Here is a 9,657-nt window from a genome sequence, read left to right on the forward strand (position 1 = left end):
TCGTGAATTATCGTTATATTATTAGTGATTGAATTATAAAATTGTACCTGAAAATAATTTACAATGGACTATGCCAATACACTTCGAATATCTTTCATTTAAATTTAAATTTTATTAAGTTATTGATATTGACTAATCATAAAATAGATATAAATAATTTAATTAAACTATCATAATGTTAATAATAATATGTATGTATATTTTTGCCAAAATCACCATTCAATATATTTGTGTGTTCTTTTTTTTTCTTTGTTTGATTTTATATTTTTTTAATAATTATTTTTTATTTTATATATTTATGATTTCAGATCTCATACAATAATATTTTTATGAATTTATAAAATTAGTTTACAGTATAAAATAAGTTTAAATGAAAAAAAATGGATCGTGCAACGCACGTGGGTGATACTAGTTTCATTTAAAAAATCACTTTTTTATACTGATATAAAATCCACTATTTTAATATAAACTAGTATCACGCCTGTGCTATGCACACATTAAATTAATTGAACAAATTTAGATTCAATATTAACAATGAACAATATGACTAACAATTTTAGTTATATGAGAGTAAAAAATCTATACAAATCAACATTGAAGCATAACTCGTTTGTCATATTTAAAGTCGTCTACCTCACCTAATAAAATAAGAAACAAAATCAATAATCAATATGCATTAAAATGATCATCCGTAGAACAAAGCATAAGATGTGATACACTAAATGAACATTTGACCACTATTGTTGGGATGCTGTTGCATTTGGTGCTGGTCGGAGCCGGCCCAGAATGGCGGCTAGTATGTGGCGTCGTCGCCGCCGGAGTACATCGGTGATACGAACTGATTTGGTGGTTGTGTGGGATCTGAAAAACTCATTCTGCTTCTTTTGGTGATCTCAGTAGCATCCAATTTCGAAGAGAGAATTTTTTCAATCAAGAATCGATATTTTTTCCTCATTGGAATCAATCAAATCCAAATGAAAACGAAAATCATAAGAATTAAAATTTAAAAACAATACTAACAAAATAGAATGAAGAGATGATTGACATGAAAATATTTTAAATTTCAATAGATTTTTATGAAAATAATTAAAAAATAGATAAGGATTATGTATGAGTATATTCAAAAACAAAAAAAAAAATCAATATACTATATTACATAATACTATTTCAATATATGTGATGCGAATAAATTTTGTTCATGCAAATTATAGGAATATATGTATAGATGTGAAAAGCCAATATATGGATTAGTTTGTTATGTCTTCAATGAAATGAAACCGTCGTGATTTAATTTGTAATCAACTCGAAATATTTGATATTCCTAATTATAATATTTGTAACTGTTACCTTATTAAGAAATTGTATTACTAATGCTTACCCCACAAACTTAAGCCGCCTCTCTGAAATATGGCTTCCAATCCCCATCCGTCTCTTGATCCGGGTTTCCACTTGCTGCCATTTCAAAAGAGTTAGCAAGGTGTAGTTGAAAATGGATTTAGATTAGGGCAAGGCAAATTGTATCTGACCTTGATCTCATTTGCCATCTCAGGATTAAGGTTTATATGTTGATTTAACCCAGAACGTGCAGCATTCATTGTAAAGTTGTTGAATAGCCTGATGGCTTCTAGGAATCGACTGAATCTCAAAACAATTGGCGGAAAAACATACTCCCTCTGTCCCATCAGAAATGAAACGTTTTCCTTTTTAGTACTCCCTCCGTCCCCCATTAGCAGTCACAGTTTGACCGGGCACGGGTTTTAAGAAATGTAAAGAAAAGTTGGTTGAAAAAGTTAGTGGAATGTGGGACCCACTTTTTTATATTGGTTTTATAATAAAATGTGAGTGAAGTGAGTTAGTGGAATGTGGGACCTACTACCATTTATGGTTAAAATGAAGTGTGACTCTTAATTGGGGACGGACCGAAATGGAAAAGTGTGACTCTTAATCGGGGACGGAGGGAGTATGTCTCATTATAAATGAAACGTTTCCTAAAATAAAAACATCTCTATTTCTACTTTTTCATCTCTCTTACTTTACTCTCTCTTCACTTGATAAATATAAAAAAATTACTATAAACAATAACTACTAACCACCCCTTAACTCTCTTAACTCATTAACTTCAAATAAGTATCCACTTATTTAACCACCAAGTGACCGACTGTATCAATAACAAATAAATATTTACTAAAAAACAGTTTTATTTAAATAATAATTTTTATTTTAAAAGAATATTTCTCTAAATATCTCAAAACTCCCCTGTATATATTGTATAGATACTAAAATTAAAAAGAATCTTCTTTCCACGTAACTTTCTCACATTACTATTTTTAAAATTTAGATAATGTGATAATGGAAATTCAGTTTTGGTTTTTAATTCCAAGCAAAATTATTCTCATAACTCATTTAATTTAGATTATGAACTTACAAGTTGTATATGAGATGATGCATACGTGTAGACATGTAAATTTGGGTACCCGCGGGTACCTAAACCCAAAAATTCGGGTATCCGAACCCAAAATCTCAAAAATATCATACTCAATACCCGACCCGTATGTGAGTTCGGGTACCCTAATACCCGGTGCGGGTACCTGAACCTAACTAATCGGGTACTCATAAACCCGAAATTAGTATTTCAAATTTATTATTTTATATAAATTATATTGTGATAAGAATAAAAATTATTAAAAATAACAAAATAATACTATTTAATGACTATTATTAGAAGTCTAAACTTCAATTTTAATGGCTTTCTCTAAATTATGATTCTATATATATATATATATATATATATATATAATATATATATATATATATATATATAGGGGAGCATTAAGGTCCTATTACACCCTAAGTGTCTTTCCTCTTCTTAATATCAACCATTAGATTAATGGAATGGATGGAGTAGATTAAAAGTGACAATCTGATCCCGTATTGCATTATTTGTCCATTTTCTTGCATTAAAAGGGTAAAGCAGTAAAACAACATACTACATAATCGGTTTCGAAACTGCAGGTCCGAAATTAACGCGGCATTTTCATCGACCTCTCAACTCCCCTCTCTCTCACTCCATCCCATCAACACTATTTCTCAAATATTCTCTCCTAAATCCACAAAACCCTAGCCGCCGGTCGGTGAATTAGAATCAAGTTCTACGAACGCCGGCCGCCGCGAACGCTCCGTTGGTGCACCATTCCCGCCGTGGAATCTACGTCGCTGGACGATTCCCTACTTGAAATCACTACGCGCTCTTCGTCATCGGAAGTCGAAACATCTCCTCCCAAAATCGAGGTTTGGTTCTGTTTTTTTTGTTTGGTAGGCACAAACAGTCCTAAACATCGATTGAAGTCACAAACACTCTGAAACATCGATTATTAGTTTATAATCGAAATAATGCACAAAATTCTTTGGCTCGATCTTGTTGGGAAAGTTGAAATTGCGGTTGGTAGGGATAGGGTTTTGTTCATCCTTGATATAACAATTACTTCTCTGCTTTGGATCTGGGTTTTGCCGTAGGTGTAATGCAAAAAAGACGTTGTTGTTTTGTTGGAGACGTTGGTATTGTGAGCATTCTATTTATTGTATTCTTGTTTTTTCGGGCATTTTTTACACTTTTCAGCATTTTTTGGGTGAAACCGCACGGAGTTAAGGGTGAAAACTCACCGATTTTTTCCCTATCGTCGCGCAGATATACAATGACTAAAAGACAACGCCTTTACAAAAGCCAGCCAGAACAGAATGAAGGTTATGCATCATTCCATCATTTTTGTGGATTATTATTCATGTTTGTGCATTACATCTTGAGTTCTGTCCATTACAAAATAGATGGCTTGCATTACTTACTTAAACGCATAGAGTAGATGGAATTTATGTTCTGTGGTGATGTGGCATGTAGTTGTTGGATGCATCCCTTTTGCAAGTGATGTATTGGTATGCTTGGGTTTATGCATTATATCTTCAGTTCTGTGCATTGGTAAAAAGATGACATGCATTACTTACTTAATCGCATAGGGTATTTTGGCAATTTTGTTATGTGGCAGCTTGGCATGAATTTGTGGGATCCATCCCTTTAGCAAATCATAGGCTGTAATGTTTGTGTTTTGTGAATTACAGCTTCAGTTCTGTGCATTGACAAATACATGGCGTGCATTACTTACTTCAACGCATAGATTGTTTGATCTAAAACATGTTTTTACCTGTTCTGGGCAGGTTCCAAGCACCGTCGGACTGAGTTTGACCAAGCCGTAGACGATGTTATTCCCATAGGATTCGCTGAGAAACTGCGGAAAAGGTTAGCCGAGGAAGAGGCTGCAACAAGTTCACGCAATGAAGAATTGGAGAAAAAGAAACCCAGGGGGAAGAAAGCCGACCACCTTTACTGTCGTCAAAACCCAACCGAGTTCATATCGTGTATACAAAACCTGACTCCCCGTCAGAAGGAAGCCGTGATCGAACTGGGATTCGGCGCTGTCCTAGAGTTCAACATCAGGGAGTACCCAGGTTACCTAGCTTACCGGGTGTTGAAGTCGTTAAATCTGGCTCGGTGCGAGATTCCATTATCTGGTGGCGACCGCCTAACACTAGATGAGGAGGATGTCCACCTTACATTGGGCTTCCCGAGAGGGCGGATTCAGATTGCACGCAAAGAAGAATATCAATCAAACTTCGAGTTCAACGATATGGTTGCTGCGCGGTGTAAAAAGTCTCGGTACAAGCTGAACGCGACAGATGTTGCAAATATGATTAAGGAAGAAACTGATGGTGGTCCGGTCTTCAAGCGTCTATTCATGTTCTTACTTGAGAATGCCTTGATGGAGACTCCGTCAGATGGCAATTGCAAGCCAAAGATACTACACTTTATCGACGATGTGAAGGCTATCAGTGACATGAATTGGTGCGGTTACGTCTTATCCGTGCTGGAAGTCACTTATCCGGGCTGGGCCAGGGGGATACTGCATACTTCACCGGGCCAATCCATTTTCTTTTGGTAGGTAATTGTGGCATTGCATTATATGTTACAGTACATGCATTACTTTTTGCTGCATTAATGAACCCAATATGTTGCATTAAAATAGCCTTTACTGTGAATTGTTTTTGTGTCAGTGTGCGTACGTGGACCGTGTAGTTCACATACGGAGGCGAGTCGAGCGTGCTTGGCCCACTATAAAAGGTTGGACAGCGGAGACCCTCAAGCAAAGGGAAGATGCAGAGCTTGATCAGTTCGGAACGGGGAGGTTAGAGGGCCGCATTGACAAACATCAGTATCTTACCGACGAGGAAGCAAGGAGGGTGGACGCTATGGAAAGGGGAGTGAGTGGAACCCCCAGCAGGAACAAGGCGAAGAGACTCAGAGATCGTTTTGTCGCTTCGAGTTCTTTGATGGGACACGCTATTTCGAGGTGGGTCGACGATTTTAAGCAGATACCTATTGAACTGCTTGAAGATGGGTGCTTCCGACTGGGGAGTCAGATTGGGTTGAAGTTGTTAGGGATGGAAGATGAAAAGCCTGTGGAAGATGAGGACATCGTGACAACACTAACACAAGCGAGGGAAGACGAGGAAGAGTACAGTCCCGAGTGGATTGCTGAAATGGAGAAGATGATGCAGGCATACGACAAAAAGAAAACAATAAGCCAGGGATTTGATAGGCCATCGTTCGTCTTGGATGGATTTGATTGTTCGGACCCTTTTGCTACGCAGAAAGAACAACGGGCAGAGGGTTCTTCTAGGGAAGAGGAATGATGGGGTTTGGAGCCCCTTGCACAGCGGAAGACATGTACAAAACAAATAAATCAGATACGGATCTATTTGACTGATTATGCGATTAATCAATTCACATGTTAAACAGATAATTGCATGCTAGAACGCAAATAATTCATGCTCATAGAAAGTAAATCCTAAAACATGAATTCTACGGTTTAGAGTTACCGATTTGATTCTCCAAAGAATCGTCGATTGCTCGCGCCTTCTCCACGTGATGATCTTCAATACTAGACCACGGATCTTCTCTCTGGTTCCCGAACTGTATCTCGATATCAGGGTGGGCTGATCTTATCAAAACACTAGGACTCGAATAAAGAAGACAGAAGAAATCCTTTTGGGAAAAGGAGTGGAATTCGAAAATTCCTACAGCTGATGGGGCTGATATTTTCGAAAATTTCAGTAATGAAAATTGTGATAATTCTGTCTCCTTTATTCTCCTATTTATATTAAGTTCCTTTTGGGCCCAGACAGGGATCTATGGAAGGTTTTGGATATGGGCTCGCCCAATTAGCTTTTTACTAATTAAATTGAACCCACAATTTAATACAAGCTTATATTGGAATATTACGAGCAGCCACTACAGAAGTAATATTGAACTCTCCCCATCCAAATCCGAAATTACAAGTAATCCGGGTTTCCACTTTTATTATTTATTTCCCGCGCTTAAGATATAAATGTCCATTAATTAATTAATGTCTGCTATGGACTTAATTAATTAATATCTTATTAATTCCAAGAGTGGACTTAGCAAGAATCATTTATTTATTATTCATAGAGTAATAAAACTCCAACTGGCCAGTTTTCCGAATAATAAAACCTTGTTCGAGCTCCTCTTGAGGACATTATCAAACGAGACTCACCTCGTGCACGTTTCAACATAATAGCAATCCTAGCACCGCTAGATATTAATCACCACTACCCAATATATCAGGATTATTGGGTTGCGAAAAACCCGCACCATTTGATAAGTCAAAGTAGTGCATAATCAATACCGTATGCTCAATGCTAACATATGTAGATTAAGAAATAATATTTTATCAAGACCTAGTCTTTCAGTAGATAGCATAAAGACACGTCTTGCTGTTAGATCCGTTCAGTGCTATACCACACCAATGTCAAATTATTTCAGTAAGGCTTAGAAATATGCGGACTGACATTGCAACCTTTCACGATAGGTAGCCAAAGCCTATCTAGGTTGTGAAATTCTTCTTTTTTCTTTTGCAAAGCATTGCATAGATCTGACCGTGTTACCTTAAAGTGGACGACGCCCACAACCGGTCTACTAAGCAAAAGACTTAGACTTTGTTTACTTCTTATGCATTTAAATGTTTGTAAAACATCTTATAAATGCACAAGCAAACACAATGTAATAATAATAGTGATTCTATTCGTGCGAGACTGCTCGAATAATACTGAATCAGGTTAAAAGTGGATTATAGAGTTTTACGTATACAAGCAAGATTCTATTCGAGCGAAACTTGCTCGAAACATGCTTTTCAGTATACCAAACCTAACAATCTCCCACTTATACTCAAAACATGCTTTCGAGTATACCCACTGCCAAAAACTCTCCCACTTATACACAAAGCAGGTATTGATTTTAGATATATCGAACTACCATTCATTTCACCAAGTGAAAGAAAAATCTGCTTGGTTGTTCTCTGATAATATCTTTTTCACCATAATGTCTTTGCTGCGTACTTGATCTTTAATTAATTTCATCCCCATATGTGATTGTTTAGCTTAATAAACTCGTGTGTCCCTTGAGTTAGCCTTCACTAGAGTAATCAAAAAATAATACTCATAGGCATACTCAAACTTACGATTAAAGCTATTAGGAAGATATTCCTAAGGTAAACACATATTCAGAGGATGACTTACTCGATCACTGATTAGTCATAAAACTAAGACAGTGTAACCCCAAGGACATTACATGAATGACTGGTAAACTAGAATATAGTTACTAGTCTTTCTCAAGCACTAGGGTATATTCATTACCTCAATCAAAATCCTTTGCCATGGTTAATATGATATATACTTGCTATGTATAAGAACAACTAATATCAAACTTAGTACACATTATAGCATATATGAGACAACTATCTCCGAACTAGTCTCATAATTCTTGATCTCACTAAGTGTCAAACGACACTTGACTAGAAACAAGACAATTCCATCTTGAGAGGTATAAACCTTTTCATGGAATTTCTAATGCTTAAATGTTCCAAGCAATGTGTAGATATAGGATTCCTAAGAGAATCTCAACATTCTTTCTAGCGATCTTAAAAGGACTTAGATGCTAAGAATGTAATTAGTTTCTCTTAAATCATTTATCTTAAACTGGGTAGACAACCAGTTTCCTACGCCAGATGCCAGTCTTAGTTGTTTGCAACTTTTGTAGATTTCATCATCGTAGAGTACCAATAATACCATACATAATGCACTTTCAACTTCCTTGTGCTTACAACACTGTTAAGGACATAAGTCAAATTCCAAATATTTGATAATTTTGATAAAACACATATACTCTGATTTAGATGCTTGCCTAAGACCACGAAGGTCTATATAAGCTTCCAATCATGCGTTTCTTGCCCTTAATTACATATCCCATTAGAATGTTCTAGTAGATGATTTCCTCAAGACTTCTATTTATAGAAGGCTGTCTTGACAATCATAATACATACATTCTAATTTATGTAAGTTCTAATAGACAATAGGATCAAATAAATCCTGGCACAACGATAGCGAGAAGATAATTCTCTTTGGGCATAACCCATTGTCATTGTCTAGCCATTTGAGATCCACATTTACACTTGCAAAGATACTTGCTCCCACTGATTGACACAGCCTGTAGGTAATATTGCAAGTCTTGTAAAACATGTTGTCTATCTTAGATTGTAATATGGAATCTATCACCTGTTCAAAGATGATTATCCAAATTAACCAATACTACATTGTAGTTAAAGGGATTATGTTCAAGTTAATCTAAGACCGAGTCTTACGACACTCTTAGACCCAAGAACTTGTTGTGTTCCAGTGGAACGCTCCCACTACGATATGGTTCTTACAATCTTAGGTACTGAAGTTGATTTTATTAGTGCAAAAGTTTCTAATGGTATGACTTCTTGGTAATGTGGAATATCTGATATCTCTCTCTTTATTTTGAGAGTTATCACGTTGTTAGGCTTTTGTAGTTCATATCTTGATCTTCATACAAGAATTATATCTTTGAAGATTACAGAACTTATAACAATACATCATTTGGGACAAACCTTAAAACATGCCTCAGTACTCAACTCCAATTTCTTGGACACTTTTCCAACACGTGTTGGAACAACATTACACCTTGAGATGTGCTAGACTAGAGTCGCTCTAGTCCACAACTCGTGTTTTGTAGAAGGTACTGATGTTGGTAGTTTCTTTAATGTTTATCCCATCAATGATAAGATTTTAATGAGTACAACTCATCACTTAATCAAACTTGTCTTAGAAAGACTTTGATTCCTTCTTACATAACTATCCCATTCATTAGGTGAATGCTTGGATTCGTTAATGGAGATTAGACTCCCACTACTGATCATAACCCTTTGCTCGTCTTCTTATGGTGTAAACCATTAAGACTCGCTAGTCTTTCTATATTGCACTTCTATAAGTATTCTGAATCAAACGATTCTAACTCATAGTGCATCAAACAGACTTTCTCAACTGTCAAGCTATTTAACGAAATGTTAAAATCTTGATAGTCTAGATCAGTTCAAACAATTTCTAAGTATTTTCTTGGCCTTAAGGCTAAGAGCCATAAATACTTTATCATTCAATGATTAAGAAGTTGATGTGTTGTTGAATACTCAACCTTGTCGCACTTATATTATTTTAATACTATGATGCCCTAAGCAT

This window comes from Salvia hispanica, chromosome 3 (assembly GCF_029641045.1).
Source record: "Salvia hispanica isolate PSC_SH4W2 chromosome 3, Shi_PSC_v1, whole genome shotgun sequence".
NCBI lineage: Eukaryota > Viridiplantae > Streptophyta > Magnoliopsida > Lamiales > Lamiaceae > Salvia > Salvia hispanica.